Source organism: Leopardus geoffroyi, chromosome C2 (assembly GCF_018350155.1).
Source record: "Leopardus geoffroyi isolate Oge1 chromosome C2, O.geoffroyi_Oge1_pat1.0, whole genome shotgun sequence".
NCBI classification, from domain to species: domain Eukaryota; kingdom Metazoa; phylum Chordata; class Mammalia; order Carnivora; family Felidae; genus Leopardus; species Leopardus geoffroyi.
Window position 1 is genome coordinate 144,156,015 of NC_059333.1, and position 24,829 is coordinate 144,180,843.

Here is a 24,829-nt window from a genome sequence, read left to right on the forward strand (position 1 = left end):
TTTTCTGATTGTTTGTTTTAGTTTTGGAGGAGAACAAAATCTCCTCTAGAATAATATTTTCTTGGTAGCTTCAATATCCTGTCCTTGAAGCTTCACTGGGGAAAAAGAAATCACTCGTTTAAGGCAAGAAGCTCTCTTTACTATGAGCTTCTCATCAGCTTCATAATGTCCAGGTAACAGTGTGTATAAAGGAAATATGGTTGCATGCAGATGGGCTCTTTGATGGTTATAGATATAGATATTTAAATAAAGTTATCACTATAGTAAACCAAAATATTAAAAATGATAAAATCTAATGCTATGGGCTATGGAAAAACCGGCATATGTACTCACAGACAAAAACACTTAAAAATGGTTCGGCATTTGTGGGTATAAATCCTAACAATATGTAAGAATGATCAGAAAGTTTTCATTTCCCAAAGAAAAAGTGATCAGTATAAAAATGTACACAAGACCATTCTCCGACTATCCTTTTAAGATGTAACTTCAGAGTAGCAGCACCATGAAGTTCAAAATTCTTTTCAACTTTGAGTCACCAGTTTTAGGATTCCTAAAATTATATAATTTTAGAGACAGAAGGAATCTTAAAAATGTAGCCAGATGGCCCTAAAGAGTTGGAACGATTTTCCTAAGGTCTCCCAGGTAATAGGAAGCTGAGTTTGTGGCTGGTGGATTCTGTAATTATGAGTTCTGCATCTTTCCGTGCAATAACCCCCACCCCCTTGCTCTCGGTGATGAGACAGCACCCAACAAAAGAATCCAGGGCCAGAAGCAAGTTGTTGGTCAAGGCAGAGTCATGCCGAGACGACCATACAGAACTCTTTCAATTCTCCCACTTTAAAGAGAAAGAAAACGAGGCCCACAGAGGTGAATTCATTTGGCTCAAGGTCCACGGACCTCTCTTAATGGTTTCTTGGATGAGAGAGACAAGTATGGCAACTGGGTCAACAGTGCGAATGTCTGATTCTTTGGGTTGGAATATCCGGATGAAAGCTGAAGAGATACTGAGCAAGTGCTGGTTAAGCAAATATACCCAGTGCTGGTGCTGCATTCCAGACAGACAATAGCTCTGGAAGTGGTGTGAATGGCACCCCACCCCCACAATTAACCTCAAAGAGGTGTTAATTTCACAGTCAAACTGAGGACCATTTAAATTCAGGCAGTGTCAGAAAACAAGCATTTATTTGGAACCAAAAGAACAATTTGTCTCTTTTCTTTTGCATTGTCTGTCCCATTAATTTTCCCAGAATAAAATGTCTTCAAACAGACTCTCCCTGCTCCTAGAACACCGCACATCCCAGTCTAGGCAAACAGGACCTTTAAAAGAAAGAAGAAAAGGCACTGGCACACCCTTCAGTGAAGACTGCAGGAAGAATGAATAATTGCCTAAAGCTAAGGCAGCACACATTTGTTCTTCCGAGTGTCCTCTTTTATTAGTGACATGATGATGTCACCCAGCGTTCATCACATTTGTTAGAGTGTGGACACTTTTTCTCTCAAACCACTGATTTTGTTTATGACCACATAGTTACGGTTTTGGATAACTCTACATTTCTTTTCTTCATCTCAGGCTTCTCAATCTTGGGCACTGCTGACACTTTGGACTGGATACTCCTTTGGTGAGTCGGAAGGGGAGGGTGTCCTCTGTATTATAGGACATTTAGCAGTATTGCTGGTTTCTACCCCCTCGATACCAATAACACACTTCTTCCCCATGCTCCCCGTTCATGACAACTGAAAATGTCTCCAGACATGGCCACTGTCCCTTGCTGAGATCTAGTCCTAAAAAGTCACCAAAAAAGTTGTGCTGTTCTAATCTCAGTAGGCACCCAAAATCTTTCCCGGAGTTGGGCTCAAGTCCAATGGTTGTGGCTTCCTGACTTTTCTGGTAGTGGACCATCCACCATTTTGAAATTAAAATCAGAAAACATGAATGTTGCATTATTTGGGAAATTGGAGGGATGTGAACTAACTTAACTCTTTCTCCCACTCCATCTTTTAAAATTTTTTTTTAAAGTTTGTTTATTTTTGAGATAGAGGGAGCGTGAGAGTAGAAGGGGCAGAGAGAGAGGGAGATGCAGAAATCAAAGCAGACATCAGGTTCTGAGCTGCCAGCACAGAGCCCTACACAGGGCTGGAACCCATGAACTGTGAGACCATGACCTGAGCCAAAGTCTGGCACTTAACCGACTGAGCCACCCAGGCGCCCCTATCCCACTCCATCTTAATTATTCCTTTCATTTGTATTTCATTAGCACCAACTTATGTTGTCTATACCTAAATATATTGCCATTTTGCTAAATAATCTGTATAACAGTAATACCTGCCATGTATTGGGCCCTGCCATGTACTAGATTCTGTATTATGCATCTTGTATTGTCATAACCCAAAGAGTTAGGTACTTATTGTCCTCATGTCACTAGAATGTAACTCCTTGAGGGCAGGGATGATAGGTTTAATTTACCAACTACCTCAAGGCTTTGCATAGTGGCCAGCACATATGATTGTGCATAGTAGCGTCCAGTAAATATTCTTTAAAATGAATCAACGATTGAATACATTTTATTGAAGATCTTTGACTTCTCCCTTTTCTAACCCAAACCCAAAACTTGCAGCAAATCCTGTTTTCTCTACTTTCCAAATATGTTCGGAGTATATTTCTTATTTCCTTTATCGCTACCAGCCTGAGCCAGGCCAGCACAACCTCTCACCTGGATAATTTCAACGGTCTCCTAACTGGTCTTCATGCTTCTTCCCTCATTCTACTACAATGTGCAGTAGCAACCAGGGATCAGCAACCAGGGATCCTTTTGGATAGTTCAGATGATTTCACTCAAATCTTCCAAGGGTTCCCATCTCACACAGACCAAAAGCCAAAGTCCATTTAGTGGCCTACAAATTCTAGATCTCATGACTTCTGTTCCTCCTCTGGGTTCATTCTCATGTCCTCTCCCCCTCACTCACTCTGTTCCCTCTACACTGCCCTTCCCGCTGTTCTTTGAACGTGCCAAGCACCCTTGAACTTCTGAGCCTTCATACAAGCTGTTCCCTCTGCCAGGAAGACCCTTCCCACAGGTCTCTGCTTAACCTGCTCTGTCCTTACATCTTTCCTGAAATGTCAACTTCCCCATGAAGCCTTCTCTGGCCACTTTTATTTAAAGTTGCAACTCCTTTGCTGTTTCCTTTGCCCCCTTGCATTTATCATGTTCTAGTAAACCAGAATGTAAGCTCCATAAAGGAAGGGATTTTTGCCTGTTTTGTTTGCTGGGAAATCTCCAGCACCCAGTACTAGTGTATTGTAGCTGCACAAATATTTGTTAAATCAGTGAATGAACGAGCGAGGACACAGAGATGCTAAGTGGCAGAACGTGGTCGCAAATGCCGGTTGCCAGTCTCGAAGTCCCATTCTTGCCATAGTTCTCAAATTTGGCTGTGGATTAGAATCCCGGGGGGTAGCGTGGGGTGGGGTGGTTAATACTTGTTAAAATGCAGATTCCTGGGTCTCACGCTGGACGTCAGGAGTCAAGATATGAGGGATGGGGATTCAGGAGACTGTACTTTAAAAAGCTCCCAGAAGGCTGTTTCTGATTCTGTGTCTCCCTCTCTCTCTGCCCCTCCCCCGTTCATGCTCTGTCTCTCTCTGTCTCAAAAATAAATAAACGTTGAAAAAAAAAAAAAAGCTCCCAGAAGGTCCTAGGCAGCTAGTCTGCTGGCTCAGCAGATCTATAAATGGGAACTTAAGGTGTGATCTAGAACCTGCCTGCGTCAGAACCAGCTAGATCAAAGTCTGGCATCTGAAGCCAGCTTCTGACTCTGCTGTCCCTATGACTGCTTGTTTTTCCCCCCTTTTCTTTCTTTCTTAAGTTTATTTATTTATTTTTGAGAGAGAGAGAGAGAGAGAGAGAGAGCACGAGCGGGGGAAGGACAGAGGGGGAGAGAGAGAATCCCAAACAGGCTCTGCCTCACTGTCAGCACGGAGCCCCACGTGAGGCTCCATCTCACAAACAGTGAGATCATCATGACCGGAATCGAAATCAAGAGTCAGATGCTCAACCAACTGAACCACCTAGGCGCCCCCCACCTTTTTTTTTCCCTTTTCATGACCAAATTCTTTGAGGAAAAGACCTCAAAATCTAATTGTGTTGAATTTCCTCACAGTAGAATCCCATGTGTGCAATTTCCTAACTGTATGACCCTGGTTAATTATTTACCTTCTTTATCAGTTTTCTCATCTGTAAATTGGGGGAAATACTAGTCCCTGTCACCTAGGATCACTGTGAAGTTTCAACGGATTTATGTTATGAAATTACCAGAACAATACATGGCACGTAGGAAACATTCAATAAATGTGAACTGTTACTGTTGGTAACACCACTAACTTCTAGGTTCCAGCCCAGACTTATGAAATCAATCTCTGCACGGAGGGCTCTAGAGCATTCAAAACAAGCATTCCATGTGATTCTGCTGCACACAGATGTTTGAGCAGCCCTGCCTCAGTCTGTCTCATGGGAAGAGGACCAGCCTGGCTGCCAAATGTTCCACAGATGCTGGTACAAACAGTAGTCTCCTGTCCCCTGAGAAACACAAGATCTGTGCCTTGGCTGGTAATAAAGCATAGAAGTTTGGAGTGCCAAAGTAAGCTCAGAAATTATCCAGCCCAAATTCTCACTTTTATAACTAATGAAACCAGTCCCTAAGGTGGCTGTGCAACCCATGTGTTAATATTCCTAAAACGAAAGCAAAGAAATCCCTTTATATCCTTATTACTCAGTCAATGTGGTCACAGGACCAACAGAATCAGCACCACCAGGAAGCAAGCGTGTTAAAAATGCAGAATCCCAGTCCCCACCCCAGACATACGGCATCAGAAGCACTGATCTAGACTACTGGTTGTCAGACTCAGCTGCACACTGGGATTACTTGGGAAGCTTTACAAAATACTGATATCTGGATCCCATCCCTAGAGATACTTACGCATTTGGTCGGGAGTGAGAAGTGGACATTGGGATTTTTAAATCTCCTTAGGTGATTTTAATGTGCAGTAAAAGACAGTATCCCTATCTCAATCACTCTAGATATCAGTTGCTCCCCAGGTGTTCTGGGTTGGCAGAAACTGCAGCATCACACTGGGCCTAAGGTTGCTTCTTGTCCATGGGAAAACCCAAAATCAGGAATGGTTTGCGATTGTCATTTAGAAAACACACACACACACACACACACACACACACACACACACACGATTTATGAAAAATCATATATACTTATACATAAATATGAATCAACACATATGTCATCTTATCTTTGACATTACAAGTTTCATCTAATAAGGAAAGGTGTAAGACAAGAAGATTACATTTAAAAAACAGAGAAAAGAGAAAGATCTATCAATCACCATCCTACCACCCGAACTCGACAGCACGTCTCATTTGGCCACGCCAGCTTCAAATTCTGGATGTATATGTTCCCCCTGTTGACTTTGCTCACACTGGTATTTATTTTCAGATCTACCAAAGCGGATGACTGCATTTAGCCCTGTGTGTGTTTTTTGTTTTGTCTTGTTTTCCCCAATTAGATTGCCGCTTAGGACTGTCTCTCTTTATGAGCATGTTTTATGAAGAGAATGCATAATTGTCTCTTGAATCCATCCCATTAACTGTCTGGCACTTCAGCTTGCTCTTCTGTAGCCCAGAGATAACTTCTAGCCTATCTCACTTGTGGGGAAGATTACATGAGATAATGAAGGCAAAGATGCTTTGAAAAAGGATAAAGAGCTTAAGACCAGTGGGACAGAGGAAGCATCATCAATATAATTCCATTTGTTGAGGGCCAATGTGCCAGGCATTGGGTAGTTTACACATTTTGCTTCTGATGCTCACAGCCACCTTGCAAGGCATTATTACCCTTATTTTATAAACGGGAAAACTGAGGCTCAGAGAGATGCAATACTGAGCTCAGGATCTCACTACCAATAATTGAGAAAGCCAGTTTTCACACCTAGATTTCCTTGGTCCTGAAGTCACTTCCCCAACCAGCCGCTCAGAGGCACATGTAAAATGTTACAGACTTTAGAAAGTGCAGCATCATGGGAAAGGAATAGATGGAGGGCTGTAAAACTGGAAGGGAAAGAAACTTTGTCGTAAGTTGAAGTAATTCGTACTTCCGTGAGGGTGTCGCAGATAAATTTCAAAGTAGACTGGTAGCCTTGTCCGACTGATTCTACCAATTTAAGCAAGAATAATTTGGAGACATTAGATTTTCACCAAGACTTTATAATGAACACTTAATTTGAAAACTATGCTTGCTTTGTGTAGACATACACTTCTGAGGAGTACTGAGCATCAGCTTGAGTTGAACACGTACATACCCGTGGGGTAAGAATTAACAGAGCGATGGAAAGGAAGACTTCCAAGAGGGTACACACCCAGATTCTGCCATCCCCTCAACTATCTGTCTATCCCAGTCTCTCTCTCTCTCTCTCTCTCTCTCTCTCTCTCAGGTGTTTTGGAATGAGACTCACAGAATAGGAAAACTTTTCTTAGGAGGCACTAGAATTAGATTTATATTCTCTAATTTACTGGCTCTCAACCTTGCCTACACATAAGAATCACCTGAACAGCTTTAAAAATATTGATGCCTGGGTCTTGTCCCCAGAGATTCTGATGTATTGGTCTGTAGGGAGGCCTGGATTTGAGGATTTTTGAGACATCTTGCCAATTCTCATAGGAGATAATGTTAGGGAATCCCTAGGCTAACTGCTCTTTTTTTTTTTTATTTTAATTTTTTAATGTTTATTCATTTTTGAGGGACAGAGAGACAGAGCACAGGCCGGGGGAAGGGAGGGCAGAGAGAGAGAGAGGGAGACACAGAATCTGAAGCAGGCTCCAGGCTTGGAGCTGTCAGCATAGAGCCTAATGTGGGGCTCGAACTCACAAACCTTGAGATCATGACCTGAGCAGAAGTCAGATGCTTAAATGACTGAGCCACCCAGGTGCTCCTCTATGCTAACTGCTCTTAAAGAAGCTAGTGACTAAATTACTAAAGAAAATGTGTGTAATGGAATTATACATAATAAAGAGTGTATCACCCTAGACAAACCCATAAAAAGAAACTGTCATGATCTTTGAATATAACTTTAGATAGCCCTGGATATACACACTACATGGCTTATTATAGTTTGTAATGAATATTTGCTGAATATGTAAAGGATTGCATGGTGGATGAACCAATGAATAAGCAAAGGAAAGGCAAGGGTGAGTGGCTACACCAGGAAAGGTGCATCCTTTTTACTTTAATTTTTTGAAAAAAAGTTTCATATAGGCAAAATTAGAATATCCATAGATTTGAAGTCAAGAGACTTGTGTTTGAATGTGCACCATGGAAAAAGTCAAATAATAAAACTCAGTTTTATTATTTATTAAAAGAGGCTCTTATTCAAAGCCCAATCCTGGGCTTTTGTGATAACAGGTAAGATTATCATCTACAAAAAAAAACTTTGTAGGGCTACAGAAATTCAAGGGAATGTTATTACCTTCATTATAAGAAAAACCCAGTAAGGTAACTTTGGGCAGTGGCTCTCAAACTATAGCATGTTTCAGAATCCTCTGGAGCATGGGTGAACATGCAGATTCCTGGTTAGAGATCTTGAGTCAGCACATCTGGAGACCACACTTTATGTGGCACTGATTTTGACAAAATTATCATGTGATGCTTATCCAACAGCATCATATTTTGTTGCCCTTATCCTTCTCCCAAGGCACCTTAACTCTTCCTTTAATTTGCTCTATCCTCTCCAAACCTGAGAGCTGGCTCTTCAGAAAACCAACCAACCAACAAACAAAAATGACTTCCTTCATGTTTGTGAATGAATTGATGACTGTGTACTACTTGATCTTGGGAGATCAGAATTCTAAGACAAGTTATGAAATAGAAACTTGCTCATCTCCTTAAACACTTAACAAGTTTAAGTCAGTCACTATTGTTTCATCATGGAAGGTGATAGGAGAGCAGGTGAAATACTAGGCTTGGGTTTGAGAATAAAAGAGAACAAAGATGGAGAGAGATGGGAAAGAAAATGTCTATGGGAAGGCAGACTTAATACTTCAAGGTTTTGACTAGTGTAAGCCCTAACTAACAAACTAGCCTTGGTTCTCAGTTGAGTTCTCTTCTTGTATTTGCCTCAAACAAGATTAAATGAGAGCTTGGTGGCAACAATTATTTGGTGGAGCCAAAGTTTGAGAATGCCAGGAGGTTAGATAATAAGACCCTATCTACTAAAACATTCATTAAAATTTTTTCAAAATTGGGGTGCCTGGGTGGCTCAGTTGGTTAAGCGTCCAACTCTTGATTTGGGCTCAGGTCATGATCCTAGGGATCGAGCCCCACATGGGGCTCCATGCTGGGCATGTAGCCTGCTTAAGATTCTCTGTCTCTCCATCTGCCCCTCCCCCATTCATGCTCTCTCTCAAAAAATTTTTTCAAATTGATTATTCTTTGATATAAGTAATACAGTTGCATGATTCAAAAGGCAAATATGAGAAATCAGTGCAAATGGTGGAGGAGGGAAGTCTTGGGATTTATCAGTAGAGACAGAAAAGCCTGACAAAAAAACTGTCAGAATTAAACTTACTAAACTCTGAGAATCAAAGGTTTATAGCAACCAAGTGAATGCTTCACCAAGAAAAGGCCACTGAAACATGGCAAGAAATGTTCATTTCATCTAGTCCCACCATTCTCCTCAATGTGGTGATGGACTTCAAGACAACAGCCCACATTCCCAGCGTGGGCATCAGGTTTCAGAGGAAGTGGACAAGACCTTGTTCCTCAGGAACTGTGTTTGTCTGTTCTGACCTTATTGGTGTTTCTCCAAAGAACTGATCCAAGGGGCTTCCTTTTCTTCACCCCACTTGGAAATCTATCAGGACTGAGTGGCTACATGGAGGATGTTTCCCCAAAACACTGAAAGATGAAGAACGTACCACTACCGTCTGGGGCAAAGAGTAGCAGTTTGGGCGAACAATAGTCAAACCAAAAGTACAGGAAGAAATGCCAAGGAGTGAGATTTTCGAGGGGGATAACATCTTTGAAGAATTCTCATGTATGCTAGGGAATCTAGAGAACATGTGCATGCCTCTCCAACAGGACACATGCTCAGAATAGACCTGAGAAAACCGTATGCTTTCATCTCTAGCTGACCCTTACTTAGGCTCAGTGCAAGCCCAAAGAGGAGGCTCAAGCAGAGTTGAAATATGGCGTGGCTAAGGAGGGAGTGACCCACTACAGAGCCAATCTGCAAAGACCTGGAGAATTGTTTTGTTTACGTTTCCAGACTTTCTTTTTCTGGGCTTCAGGCATTTAAGGAAATCTTTGTCAAACAACAAGCTGGGCACTACGCTAAAGGAATAGAGACTTCAGAGTCTTCCCATGACAAGGAACACAGTCGTTACAAAAATAGTTTAGAAAAGTCACTAAATAAACAACTAAGTGCAGCCCACAATAACAAAAAGCAATAACAGAAAATCCTAGGGAGAGGAGAGAGTTTGATTTCCAGTTACCACGTCATAACACTCGAAATGGCCTGTTTTCAACAAAAGAGAAACCAAAAAGTATGGCCCACCCAAAGGAAAAAAATAAATTAGCAGAAATTGCCCAAGAGGAAGCAGACCTACTGAACAAAGATTTTAAATCAACTTCCTTAAATATGCTCCAAGAGCTAAAGAAAACCAAGGTCGAAGAACAAAAGAAAACTAGGACAATGAGTCTCTCTCTCTCTAAATAGAGATTTTAAAGCTGAAAAGTACAATAATTGAAATAAAAAAGTCATTGGAGGGGCTTAACTTTTTTTTTTTTTTAGCAGATAGAGTTAATGAAGTTGAAGATTGGTGGAATGAAATTGTCTAGTCTGTGGAGTAGAAAAAGAATTACAGCAAAAAAATCATAGAGCCTAGAGGAACTGTGGGACACCATCAGGTATACTAAAATATATATAATGAGACTCCAGAGAGAGATGAGAGAAAGAAAGGGGCAGAATGAATACTTGAATAAATTATACTATAAAACTCCCCAAATTTGACAAAGACATGAATCAACACATCCAAGAAGCTCAACAAGTTTCAAAATAGGGCAAGTTTCAAAGTAGGACAAATAGAAATCCACATGGAGACACATAATAATCAAAATGGTGAAAGGCAAAGAACTTTGAAAGCAGCAAGAAAAGAAGTAATGAATTATATACAAGGGATCCTCAATAAGATTAACAGCCAGTTCTCATCAGAAACCATGGAGTCAGTGAAATGACATATTAAATTCAAAGTATAAAATGATAATTCTATGTAATGGGCATGCAATAAAGATGTAATTTGTGAAAACAACAGCATAAAGAGGAAGCCTCGAGATAAATAGGAGTAGAATTTTGCATACTATTGAAATAAAGTTTATATTAACTCAAACTAGATTGTTATGTTAAATGTAATCCCCAAGATAACCACTGAGAACATAATTTAAAAATAGTTTTAAAATTTAAAAAGTTGAAAGGAATCAAAATGAAACAGTACAAAAAAAACCCACAAAAAAGTAACACCCAACTAAATAAAAAAGAAGGCAGTAAATGGAGGAATTGAGGAAGAAAAAAGTAAAAGACAAATAGCAAAATGGCCGAAGCCTTCCTTATCAGAAATCACTTTAAATGTAAATATAAGAAACTCTCCAATTTAATAGCAGAGATTCACAGAATGAATAAAAGAGTAACAACATGATATATGTTTGCTGACTACAAGAGATTCACATCCGAAGATGCAAAGTGTTTGAAAGTAAAGGGATAGAAAAATATTACATGCAAATCAAAAGAAAGCTAGGGTAGCTATACTAATATCAGAAAAAATAGACCTTCAGGCAAAAGCTGTTATAAAGGACATATATAAAAACCCTATAGCTAACAGCATGTTCAATGGTAAAAGACTGAAAAATTTCCCCCTTAGATTAGAAACAAGGATGCTCATTCTTACTATTCTTTTTTTTTTTAAGTTTATTTATTTATTTTGAGAAAGAGAGAGCCTGCAAGCAGGAGAGGGGCAGAGAGAGAGAAAGGGAGAGAGAGAGTCACAAGCAGGCTCTGCGCTGCCAGCACAGAGCCCAGGGCAGGGCTTGAACTCACAAACCATGAGATGTGACCTGAGCAGAAATCACGAGTCAGATGTTTAACTGACTGAACCACCCAGGTGCCCCTTCTATTTAACATTGCAATGGAAGTTCTAGCCAGAACAATTAGTTAAGAAAAAGATACAAAAGACATCTAAATAAGAAAGAAAGATGTAGAACTATCTCTACTCATAGATGACACAATCTCATATATATAAAACCCTAAAGAATTCACAAAAATCTATTAAAGCCAATAAATGAGTTTATCCAAATTGCAGGAAACAACATCAACACACAAAAAATCAGTTGTATTTTTTACATGGTAGCAAAGAACAGTCTGAAAATTACATTGAAACCAGAACAATTCTATTTACAAAGCATCAAAACTAATAAAATACTTAATAAATGTAACCAAAAACGCAAAATACTTGTACATTGAAAACGATAAAACATTGCTGAAAGAAATTTAACAGGATCTAAATAAATGGAAAGACATTTCCTGCTCACAGATTGGAAGACAACATAATTAAAATGGCAGAACTCACCAGATCTCTAACAATATTTCCATGGCTTTTTTTTTTTTTTTTTTTTGAGGAAATGATAAAAGCTGATCCTGAAACACATGGAATTGCAAGGGGTCCTGAGTAGCCAAAACAGTCTTGAAAAAAACAACAAACTTGGTGGATTACCATGTCCTGATGTCAAAACTTACTACAAAGCTACAGTAGTCTGTGTGATCCTAGCATAAGCATAGACATCGAGATCAGTGGAGTAGAACTGAGACCATAAATCAACCCATACATTCATGGCGAACAGCAATTTCCAACAAGGGTGATGGGACCATTCAATGGGAGAAAGAACAGTCTCTTCAACAAAAGATGCTGAGAACTGGATATCCATATGGAAATGAATGAAGTTGGATCCTTACCCAATACCATACACAAAAATTAACTCAAAATCAAAGAACTAAACATAAGAGCCAAAACTGTAAAACTCTTAGATGAAAACATAGGCGTAACTCTTTATTACCTTGGATCTGGCAGTGTATTCTTAGGACATCAAAAGCACAAGTTAACAGAAGACAGATAGATATACTAAATTCATTAAAATTAAAATTTTTTGTGTAAAGGATACTCTCAAGCAGAGTGAAAAGACAGTACACAAAATGGGAGAAAATACTTGCAAATCATATCTCTGATAAAAGTCTAGTATACAGAATGTATAAAGAACTCCTACAATTCAGCAATAAACAGACAACATGATTAAAAATGTGCAAGGGACTTGAATAGACATTTCTCCAAAGCAGATATACAAGTGGTCAACAAGCACACGAATAGATATTCAACATCATCAGTCATTAGGGAAATGCAAATCAAAACCACAATGAGATACCACTTTATACTCAGTAAGATGGTTATAATAAGAAAAAAAAATAAAGGATACAGCGGGGGTTGACAAGGTTGTGGAGGAATTGGAGCCCTCATACATTGTCGGTAGGAATACAATGGTGCCATCTTTATGTAAAGCAATTTGGTGGTTCCATAACAAGTTAAACAGAATTACTACATGACCCAGAAATTCCATTCCTCAGAATATATCCAAAAGAATTAAAAATAGGTGTTTAAACAAAGACAAAAAAGCAACGTTCATAGAAGCACTCTGTATAATAGGCAAAAGATGGAAACAAATGTCCATCAATGGATGAATGGATAAAGAAATTTGTTCTATACATACAGTAAAATATTGTTCAGCCTTAAAAAGAAATTAAGTATTGGGGCGCCTGGGTGGCGCAGTCGGTTAAGCGTCCGACTTCAGCCAGGTCACGACCTCGCGGTCCGTTGAGTTCGAGCCCCGCGTCAGGCTCTGGGCTGATGGCTCAGAGCCTGGAGCCTGTTTCCGATTCTGTGTCTTCCTCTCTCCCTCTCTCGCTGCTCCTCCCCCGTTCATGCTCTGCCTCTCTCTGTCCCCAAAATAAATAAACGTTGAAAAAAATAAAAAATAAAAAAAAAAAAAAAGAAATTAAGTACTAATGCATGCTACACCTGGATAAACCTGGAAAACATTACAGAAGCCAGGCACAAAGGCCACTTACTGTATGATTCCATTTATAGGAATATCCAGAATAGGCAAATTTATAGAGAAAGAAAGCAAATTTGGGGTATCTAGGGGTTAGGAGGGCAGAATGAAGAAAGACTGCTTAATAGTATGTATGGGGTTTCCTTTTAGGGTGATAGAAAGTTCTGGAACCAGAGAGTTACTATGGTTGTACAATACCATGAATGTACTTAGTGTCATTGAATTGGATACTTCAAATTGGTTAAAATGGTAAATTCTATGTGTATTTTACCACACACACAAAAAGGGTCAAATATGAAATGGCACATTGGAAGAAAAGCTTTGATCCCGTCACTGTAACCTCTACCTGACCCACTACTTTACCCTGGCTCTTAGAGGTAACCACCTTAGGAGTTTATGGTTTATTTTTTTGTTACATATTTATGAAATATAAAACAATTCGAATACATATTCTTATAGCTGTTTTATTCTCATAAAATCTAACATACTATATGCATACTAATCTTTCCTTTGTTTTTTGTTTTTTTGTTTTTTTGTTTTTTCAGTTAATATTGTCCCTAGATCTCCCCAGATCAACACATAGAGGTGGTCCTTCTCTTTTAAAACTATAGGTTCATTGCTTTGAAAGCATTCATTCCTCTGGAGACTCAGTGAATATCATTCAGCCTTTGAAGAGAATTATAACTATTTTGATGGAGTCATGAGCTAATCATTCAGCAATATATGTGTATCAAATCAATACACCGTGCACCTTAAACTTACAGAAAGTTATATGCCAATTATATTTCAATAAATCTGGGAGCGAGAAGAGAAAAAAGTTTAATGCTTTCCTCCCTTTATTTCCAATTGCAATAACCAGTTCTGCTTTTCATTAAAAGCTAAAACATCCAAATGACCCCCAAAGCAAAATCTCCTACCAGGATGTAAAAGCAAGATGATGAATATTTTTTCTCTTTCTCGTCTCTGCACCTCTCATGGCTGTCTCCTCACTGCAGGAAATATTTGGGATTGGTGATAGCTGTTGAGAGCTCAAACCACGTGAGATTCTGCAGGATATAAACTCTAACCATTGCCATTTTAGCATTCTCTCCATATCTGAAGGTGAGTAGGGAGGTGCAAGAAACAGGACATCGGCTCCTACAGGCTTCAGAATGTCTTCTAGGATCCCCCAAACCTAATCTTGGTCTCTGATTCTCGAATGTATCATAGAAGGTAAATCAACCTGCATGGGATCCTAAGTGTTTTAAACAGCTTCTCTCTTGCAAGCATCAAAGGAAACCAGCAATTCTCAGCAGCTTCAGTAATTCGAATCAGAAAAGAAAGCGGTTAGTAACTTGCTGAAATGAACCCAATCGAACTCCAGATTTCAGCAACCATGAAAGAAATTATTTTCTTCACACGTGCATTTAACAGAACAGGTGAACAGACAAAAAGGAAATGAGTTTACGCAAGGTTCCATGGTTAGTCTTGCTTATGATTCAGCAGAATCCTTGGTGTTGATTTTTTCCACCTGCAAGTTAAATTTCTGATAACTTGGCATGGCTGCCTCCTGGGCTGAGTCAAAGGCAGCTCTCTGCTGCTTATCTGTCTTGTTATTCTTGCAAGAGCAGGGCTGACCCCACTTCTCTGCAGCCCATGATGCTGTCTCATATTGACTTCCCTCCCCACTCGCCATCACTTGCACTCAGCTGCATCCACAGTGGCTGGCACGTAGAAGGCACTCAAGGAAGATGTGTTGACTATCAGATGATGGCTACTCCATTTTGCCTTGTAATTTTAGGTGGTCTCCTGTATCAGTCAGGAGTAGAGATATAACATCCTGAACTTGTTGAAGGACAGGTTCTCATCCTGACAACTTCTGTGTTCCCGAAGCTGGCAGCTCAAAAGGCAGACGGTCTCTGTGCAAAACCACACGGAGGGACTGTGCAGCTATGACATCTGCTGCCCAGAGTTAGAAGGCCGCCTCCAGAGGCAGCCACTGGGGAAGTAGACGCATGGCAGCACTTTTTTCTCAGCTTTTCCTTTTCCCTGGCTGCCTTGGTCTGCAGCCCACTAAGCCCCTCAACTGCCTTGGACCCGAGCCTCTACTCTCACTTGAACTCCTCCACTATGACGCAGGGCTGGTTGAACGGGAGGCCAGGGCCAGGACTGGGAGGTCTGGCACAGTGGGTCCCACTTGGCCCACAAGGGCTCACAGCTGGACAGCTCTTTCTTGTGCCTCTCCTGGCCCTGGGCCAGGGCGGCCTCGTAGATATCCTTGGGGCACTCTAGAAGGGACGGCCAGATCTCCAGATATATAAGATATAGATCTAGATTAGATATAGATATACTTGGGATATACACGTATGCTATCACCTGGGCTTGCCAGTAGATCAAATGAGAGGTAGTGGTTGAGTACTACATTATTTTCGTAAATGACTGGTTGTGAGTTGCTACAAAGGTGGTTTTACTATTAATGATGCTAATACGTTGACGGCAAAATTCTAAATAAAAAAAGGAAAACCAAAATAATCAAGCAGTCTATCTATTTAGATTGATTTTAAGGAATTGGCTCACCTGCCTGTGGTATGGGGCAAATTCCAAATCTATAACATGGGTCGGCGTATTCGAAACTCAGGCAGGAGCTGATGCTATAGTCTTGAGGCAGAATAGTTCTTTTTCTGCTCTTTTGCTCTTAAGGCTTTCAACTGATTAGATAAAGCCCACTTACATCATCGATGGTTAATCTCCTTTACTTCGGGTCAATTTATTGTAGATGTTACCTATGTGTACAAAATTACCTTCACATAAACACCTAGGTTAGCATTTGACTAACTATTGTAGACTAATCAAGTTGACACTTAAAATCAAGCATCGCACTTCCTCATCTGATTTCTTTTTTTTTTTAATGTTTATTTTTGACAGAGAGAGAGAGAGAGAGAGAGCGCGCGAGCATGAGTGGGGGAGGGGCAGAGAGACAAGGAGACACAGAATCCCAAGCAGGCTCCAGGCTCCGAGCTGTCAGCACGGAGCCCAACGCGGGGCTTGAACTCACAGACTAAGAGATCATGACCTGAGCCAAAGTCGAATGCTCAACCGACTGAGCCACCCAGGCGCCCCCCTCATCTGATTTCTAAATATGCCAAAGTCCACAGCTGTGCTGAGGACTTAGTGTGTGGTCTACTGTCATTTGCCTACATCAATTTTCTCTGGCCCCGAGGCCCTCTTTCTTCTGGAGATGTCTACTTTAAAGTTTCAGTGTGCTTTTATTCTTGATGCAGGCTAGTCTTCTTTTCCTGGGCCATCCATAAATATGCTTCACCTGGTCCCTAGCTCCACTGCTAGGCTTGGGTCTGGTAACTTGAATGGTCTAAGATTTCATAGTTATCTTTTGTGCTATGGCTACCATGTCCTGTCATGCAGGTTGTATAGTGCATAGGTCCAGGCAACGAGATTCACATCCTAGAATGCTAGCCTCTGGAGTAACACAGTGTGTAGCTCTAAAGTCCTAAGCAGAGACTTGACTTCCTTCCTTCCATTCATCCATCTATCATCCATCCATCCATCCATCCATCCATCCATTACCCTGTCATCATAACTACTTGCTTCACCCATCTTGGGGGGGATCCCCATTCAAAACTCCATTCATCTGAGAAGACCAAGTGTGATGAGATCATCTGAAGTTGCAAATCCCCGAAGAGCAAGTTTAAGCTCCTTCAGTCACTAACCCCTCAGATTTTCTCTGAAGGTATGTCTTGATAAGGCCTATAAAATTGTTAACAGGCCCGATAAAGTGTTTCAGAGTATTCATCAGAAGACAAAAAAATTTATGACAATATTGTCCACAAATATATCTATAGTCAACCTTCTCCTATTCTGCTCTTATTTCTTGGGATAAATTTTTCCTGTATTTCTCCGATAGGTTACTTGAAATCCAAATCTCTCCTAACCCACTACTCACAATCTTTTTCTCTTTCTCCATCTGTCCTTCCCTTCATTCATGCATTCAACAAATACCTGCGAGGCACCTTTCATGGACTAGGCACTGGGCTAGATCCTGGTCCTTTTTCTCTTGGAGCTTACAGTCTAATCTCCCACTCAAAACTATAGGCCCTGCCCCCTTATTTCTAGTAAAGACATTTACTCCAAATGATCAGAGACATTTGTAGTCTTTAGGATGAAAAATGAATTCTTTCTTTATTCAATAAGAATTATTCAATGAGATTAGGTCATAGGCTGATAGACCATTATCAAATGGAGCACATGGAGGCATTGCCTTAAAACCTAATACATGCTGAACCTAGTATGTGCCGGTATGGTTGCCTTAGGGAGAAATTAAAGGTCTGGCAGTGTGACTATGCTAATAACACGTATGAACTAAAGGAAAAAGAGATGTTTCTAAAAGAATTCTGTAAACTTTATGCTTCCTTTCAGCATCAAGTTTATTATGTGGAAATTGATTTTGCCAATCAATTTACCTATGTTATCTTTTGCTTACGAATTTGGAAAACCACAAATCATCGCCCAGTTGGAGTCTAGGAAACCAGTCTGATGGTTGCTATTGCCCAGAGCAAGGCTGAAGTTGGTTCAGTAAGTTAGACCATCTCTCCACCTGGCAGTCTATTCTCCGCCTTGTGCCAAGATAGTTTTAAGGACTCTTACCAAAATATACGGGTTGCACCAAGATTAAAAAAAGAGAAGTAGGTGAAAGGAAAAAAGCAAGAGAAAAAAAAAATAAAAAGATAGCTTTATGAGTCTGTAGCTTGCAAATAACTTGAACTTATTTGCAAGAATGTTGTTTCTTACAAGTTATACTTACGTAATTTCATTTTTCTAACATCTATATTTTCTCCACATTTTACATCTTTGAAATGGAAGCTCCTTTTACAAAAGATGGTATCTTAGATAAATGAAACAAGGTCATCTAGCTCCCTAACTAAAGTCATACCTCATTTGCTAATTGTCTTATATGTGCTTCAATCATGTTTTCAATTGCTTCTCGTGTCCATATTTCATTTTTCTAATTAGAAGTGTAAATTCTTTGAGGCAAAGAGAATTCCTAGGATGTGCTAAGAACTTTTTATATACTATTTTATTCTGAATTCTTTCAATAACTCTATGTGATAGATTATTCCCATTTCACAAACAAGGAAATTGAGGCCCAGGAAGGTGAATTTACTTGCCAAAGTTCCTCTAGCCAACTAGTATCAGTGGAATCAGGATCTAAGCTCAAATCTATCTGACTCCAGTGTTCTTTCCCTTTCAATGGTGCCAGCCTGCATTGCTATCTCAAAGTTGTAGATCAGGCCTTGGTATTGCTTTCGAATTCCCCATAAAGCTTCTTATCATTCTGTGTACAGAGCAGATACTCAATAAATTCTTGTCAGCTGAGGGAATGATTTCTAGCTCATGTCCTTTTTTAGAGCAATCCAAGTTGGCATGGGAGCAGCTTTATTTTTTTTATTTTTTTTAAGATTTATTTATTTTTGAGAGAGACACAGAGTGCGAGTGGGGGAGGGGCAGAGAGAGGGAGACATAGAATCCGAAGCAGGCTCCAGGGTCTGAGCTGTCAGCACAGAGCCCGATGCAGGGCTCGAACCCACAAACATTGAGATCGTGACCTGAGCCGAGGTTGGACGCTCAACCAACTGAGCCACCCAGGTGCCATTCAACTTTGCTTTCTATTGTCTTCCCTCTTGTTTCAACCTGTTTGGGATGCCTTGGGCATGTTGGAGCTGCCAGAATCAGAAGAAAAAAAAAAAACAAAAACAAAAACAAAAAAAACAGAGAGCCTCTTAAAGGGCAAATCATACCTTTGAACTCCCCCACTTTTTGTTGGAAGGGTCTTCTTGCTCAGACCCAGGTTGAGTAACTCTCTGCAGCGAGGTGGGGGTGGGAGTCTGTGTGGTTTTGACAAGGGTGGGCTAGAATTTACCCTGGAAATCTTGACTAAAATGTTTTTGTGGGCCCCCGGCACGGTTAGGTTCACACCTAGGAAACTCTCTGAGGGTAAAGCCACAGCTTGGTTAAATTGGGTGACTCACAAGTGTGAAGGTTCATATTTTAGCACCTGGCAATCAGGGGCAGAATTGAACCACTTAAAAATGAACGCCGATGAAAACTCAGAACCTCTGCAAGGGGCTCCAGGCCACAGCATATATTAGAATCGTAATTGCACCAAAGAACTGAATTACCTTGTAGCTCATCTTTGATTTACATGAAAAGAACATGAAGTGACAACTCTAGGCAGGCGAATGAGCCTTTGAGTCCTGTCCTGGGCTCATGTTCTCTGCTTGAACATATTTGATTTCAGGGGCCCCTTCTGAAAAGCAGGTTCATTATGGTACTTACTGGATACCCTTGGAACAGAGCAATTGTGAGGTCCTGAAAGCTGTAACATAGATTTTTAAAAATCCAAGCCTCCGAAAATTGCAAGGGTAAGAAAAGACAAGCGTAGTTGTACAAGTAAGTCTATAATTCAATTCCTCTTGGGTTTGAACACTGTTCCTTAGTTTCTTCAGGAAAAATTGCAATTGTGTGTGTGAGGGGACCAGGGGAGAGAAAGGGGAAAAGGTCCCACTAGGTCCTGGTGTTGTGCTCTCCACAGATATGTCAACAAGCAAAGAAGAAAGGGAAGCTGGTGACTCCAGCCCACCTCACTTCCTCATTCCTCTGCCTGGGAGAATTTGCAGATTTCTTAGGAGTTTGGTTTAATTTTTAACATTCTATTAGTAGTCTTATGGTATTCTTTTTTGGGATTCTTCCGGGGCTAGTAATTTACACATGTGATTGCAGTAATGCAAATGGGAGTCTTTTATACAGGAGAAACTCTGGTTCATCTGATTACTCTGCCTCCTTTACCCAGCCCTTTGGCCCGTTCGATCAGCTGATGCTTCATAGATTTTTTTTTTTAATAAGTTATTTGGGTTTTGCAACTTTTACAGTTTTTCAGAATTTTGTCTTTCCCCAGTTTGAGACACTTTTACAGTAAATACTGAAAGTTATGCAATAACTAAACATTATGTATTAGTAATACAGATGCCTGCCATCCACTTTATCAAGAGTCGCCCAGGCTCTATATAAGGTGGTGGAGAGTATTGGTGCCTAGAATCAGAAACAAAACAAAGCAACAGAGAGAGGGGGAGTCATAGAATCTGAAGCAGGCTTCAGGCTCTGTACTGACAGCTCAATGTGGGGCTCGAACTCACAAACCACAAGGTCATGACCGGAGATGACGTCGGACCCTTAACTGACTGAGCCACCCAGGGGCCCCTAGGCCTTTTTCTTCCCCTAGACTTCAAGCTCTGGGACAAAGCAAGAACTATATAAATATATGGTAAATAAGTACGTAAGTAAGGCCAGGAAAGAACTATGCCTGTCCATAGTATCCTCAAGACTGTAGCATAGAACCTGATACTAGTATATGCTCAATAAATAATTATAGACTTGAACGTCTTCCTGTAGCTTAAAACATCAAGTTGTTGGGCGTCGTGAAATTTAGCAATTATTTATTATATGACTAGGTTGGTTCTCAGAGACTAGATAATATTTCAGGCTAGTGATTCCCAGATAGGAGAGATCTGACCTTGTTTACTCTATGAATGGCCCGCAACAAGGTGACACCTCTCTGGGTGCTACCACTGTGCCTAGCTTTAAAGGGTTAACTCCTGACTTGTTTACTTTGACTCTTATCCCTCTTTTTTTAAATTGAATTATTGTTGGCTCTTATAACTCTTTATTAAGTATATTCAAAAATCAAATCCATCCTTGCTTTGCTAAGGAATGGGATGAGGTGGGGAAGTTCATATTATGGAGCCATGTTTTAGAAAGTAGAACATCCGGTAGTGTCTGGAATACATCGCCCTAGACGTAGTGTAATAGAGAGTGAAGGGAAATGGGTTGAAAGTCTGAAGGCTCTGGTTTTGGCACCTGCTTTGCCAAAAACCCTACTCACTTGCTTAACCTCTCTGAGTCTTTTTCTCCTGGTCTTTAACAGGAGCATCTTTTGAAGAAACAATATCAAGGAAATCCTGCCCAGAGTAGGAAAAAATTACAGCTGGATGATATGTGTATCTATCTGAAAACATACAATCACTCGATGAATGTCAGTTTGCTCATAAGTCAGTTCTTAAGAATGAATTTCTGATCCTTTGTTAGAGAGTCTGGAAGTTCAAATAGAAATACTTCCAGTTCCATCTATTAAAGGAACCTAAAGATGCAAAGTCTAATAGACTTATCTGACGCATAAGACAATTTCTTTTAAGTTCATGACTTGTTCTACTTTCTCCCTTTTTCTTCTTATTCCAGGCAAAATATTTTTCATCCAACCTAGAGTTGTATAGGATTCCTTTGCCTCCTTATTCATCCAACGTGCAGCACTTTAATTAAAATACTTTCTCAATGTGCTATCAAAGAAATTCTAATCATTACACATCAACAGCCTACAGGAAACCACCATCTTGATGTTAGAAAAGAAACAGGAAGCACTGCTTATCTCTAGGTTGTCAAGATTTCTGAAGCACTTACCTACCTACTCTGCTGGGTTCCTACTTTGACACCAAAGCTGTCAAATCATTTATGGAATTTCCCAAGACTTAACCTAGTTCTTCATGATACCTCTAGGTTGGGAGAACTTTGCCAAAGAAAACACTTTCACTGCAAACGTTCCAGCGCCAGGAAAAAAGGGTATATGTTTGTGTTTCTATTTGTGAGTTCTTGTCTGGGATGTAATCTAAAAAGGTTCTCAATGGTGGGGAATCCCCAAAGAAGCCAAGAGAAGTGTCTCTTGAGAGCAAAATTGAGTTTGGAATACCAGTGAGGGCTGGAGGTGGCAAAGCTGAGACAGAAGCACACAAGTGAAAACGTTCCTGCCCTTAATGCTCTGCCCTCCACTCTGCTGCAATCAGAACAGGCTAGAGAACCGAAGCGGAAATAGAAGCTCGCAGAGGGGCAGGTGGAGAAGCAGGAGAGGGGAAGAAGATGAGCACCCCCTTTCCCTAAAGGCAGTAGTGGGCTGCTTGGGGGCGCTCAGAAACCTCACCTTTGAGGGAAGCTTTGTTTTGTTAAAATGTGACTTGATATCCTACATTTGAATCTCTGAGCTAAGATTCTCGGTGACTTAATAAGACTGCGGGACTTTGTGCTAACTAAGATTGGACAGAAAAGTTACAGGCTGCCTTACTTTGCGTCCAGAGGTGGAAAAGGACAGTTCCCACGGAGCAAGACTGAGAGAGACTAAAAACCAAGTTTTTGAAATATAAACCATGAGTGCCACAAGTTCAGCCTGCCAGCTAAACAGGTAAATGTGAAACAGGGAGGGATTCCGAGGGTCCTGTGTGCTGGCCTCCCACCCACTCAGCTGTCTCCCACCCACAGGAGCTTCCTGGGAAAGGGGGGGGGGTGTTCAGTACATAGTTTGCCAACCACCGCAGGGCGTCTACCCCTCCCTCAATTTGGAAATTCTGAAGAAAACAACTTCAAACTTCCTAAACGTGTGATGACACCAATTAACTACTTCCTGGCATTTCCTTGGGATGTGCCACAAACTGATATCAGAGCATATCCTGAAATGATGCTGTGTTTCAGGGGTCAGCAAACTTTTCCTCTAAAGGGCCAGGTAGTAAATATTTTTGGTTTGCCAACCATACGGTATCTGGGGCAGCTGCTCAGCCCTGCTATTCTAGCTTAAAAGCAGCATAGACAATACCTAAATGCAGGTGTATGGCTGTGTTCCAATAAAAGTCTGTTTAAACACACAGGCAGTTAGTTGGCTTGTGGACCCGAGTTTGTGGATCCCTGCTACACAATGTTAAAGCATTCATTCCCTGCTTTTCCGAAAGAGCCAGAACCATCCCTCCCACCAGCTCTGCTCTCCATCCACGTGGATGGGCAGGTTTCGGGCCTTACTTTTGATCCAGGGGTGGGCATGGGACCCAGGTCTGGCCAAACATCATGCATAGCCTGTGCCCACTATGATTGACTTAGAGGTGAGTACCTGAGTCAAGTCAGTCAAAGTCAAATCAAATCGAATTAAGGGACTTTTGCTTGGACAGCTGTGAATTTCAGGTGAGAAAGACGTATGCCCAGAATGTTTGGACCAGCGGGTACAAAGATTCCTCCTGTCTTTGGCAGGATTCCCCTAATACAAGGACTCTGTTTTTAGGATAAACCTGAGGGGAAGGATGGAAGTCAGATTGGGAAGGTTGGGCAGCCAAGCGAAGTACAGAATCAGGCAAAGTTCTGTGGCTCTGGCTAAGCTCTGCGGGAGGTGAGGTGGCTCTGGAGACAAGGTCAACTGCAAAGTCTTTCCCCTCACGGGGGAGGGAGTTGGGGTATTTATATATCTGCTCCTGTGAGCCTCGGTTAGGGTCTGCCCCTGGGGAGTTTACAATCCCAGGAATGTCTGGCTCTTAGGGCAGCAGCAGGCAATGCTAGCTTCAGAGCCAGGTGACAAGGAAGCACTGGAAGGAAGCAAAAGGGCACCAGGTGAGGGTGTATGAGAGCCGTGTGTAGGAAGCCAACAGTTTCTGCTACATTTGCTGGAGACAGCAGTGGACACAGAAAGAAGCAAAGGGAAGAGATGGGGAAAACATGACGTCTAAGGATAGTTTTTGAACCTGTGTCCAGTATTCCTAAAACTTTCAATTACCCCTGGATTTTGCACTTATATGGTGGAGGTTGAGGAATGCTTTCAGTTTTCTATTACCTCCAAGCAAAGTGTCTGAATTGATGGAGACAAACAATTCATTAGCTTTCGCCATAATCCAGAAGGGAAAGGAAAGAAACCTTAACAGAAGGTATCCTGGCCTTTGGATCTCCAGTCTTGGCAATACCTTCTCTCAGCTGAGCTTTTGTGTCTCCATTTCCGTTCTTAAGAAGAGGCTGATTGCAGAATTGCAGGGGTAGGAGTCTTTCACGCTTTATAAAAATCTAGCTCCTGAGAATGAGGGAGGGTCTGAAGAGTCTGACCCCAGCTGGGGATGAACCCCAGGTACACTCAAGACCTTAATAAATAATGGAGCACAAGTAGAAAGAGAAGCAAGAAATGTGGGAAATGTGATATCTCAGTTCTGGGGCCCGGTGGACCAACTTGGCAGTCTTGGATAGAAACAGATTAAGTGTGAGAAATCACTCATCCCTAATACATAGTCGTTTCTTAGACTTTGCTATCGTGAGAGGCATTCAGCCTCAGTAAGTCACAGACAACAAAATGTGCATTTTTTCACTTCAGAGGATTTAGCCAGTTGATTAACTATAAAAAGAGGGAGGCTGGTAGGTAAAAGACTAAGCGTTCACTTCAGGGAATTCTGGTTGAGCCCTCCAAGAAACGGAGTTCACATGTCGCTCTGGAACTCTCCTGGATAATAGCTCACATCAGAAAACCACCGTAAAGGATTTGGCAAGCAGGGACTAGGGCCGGGGGTATGGTGGGCAGGGAATTATGGGAAGTCTCTCCTCCCATCCTCACGGTTAGGGAAATTCTTACAGACATGGCGGAAAACGTGAAAATCCAGCATCGGGTCTGATTTGAAGTCACCTCATCTTTTTGGGGAAACAACAAACGTGTAGCGCCTACAAAGAAAGATGACGGTCACAGAAATATACTTCCTCGCTAACCCACTATGTTCATTCTCCTTTTTCT

The 24,829-nt window shown here is 41.1% G+C and overlaps 1 long non-coding RNA gene across 1 annotated transcript; it reads left to right on the plus strand.

Annotated features, from left to right (window-relative positions):
- Positions 1–1,484: 1,484 nt before the first annotated feature.
- Positions 1,485–21,413, plus strand: LOC123575723. Its single transcript, XR_006700956.1, has 2 exons — positions 1,485–1,619; positions 21,185–21,413. It is a non-coding gene; the product is annotated as an uncharacterized LOC123575723 (long non-coding RNA).
- Positions 21,414–24,829: the final 3,416 nt, after the last annotated feature.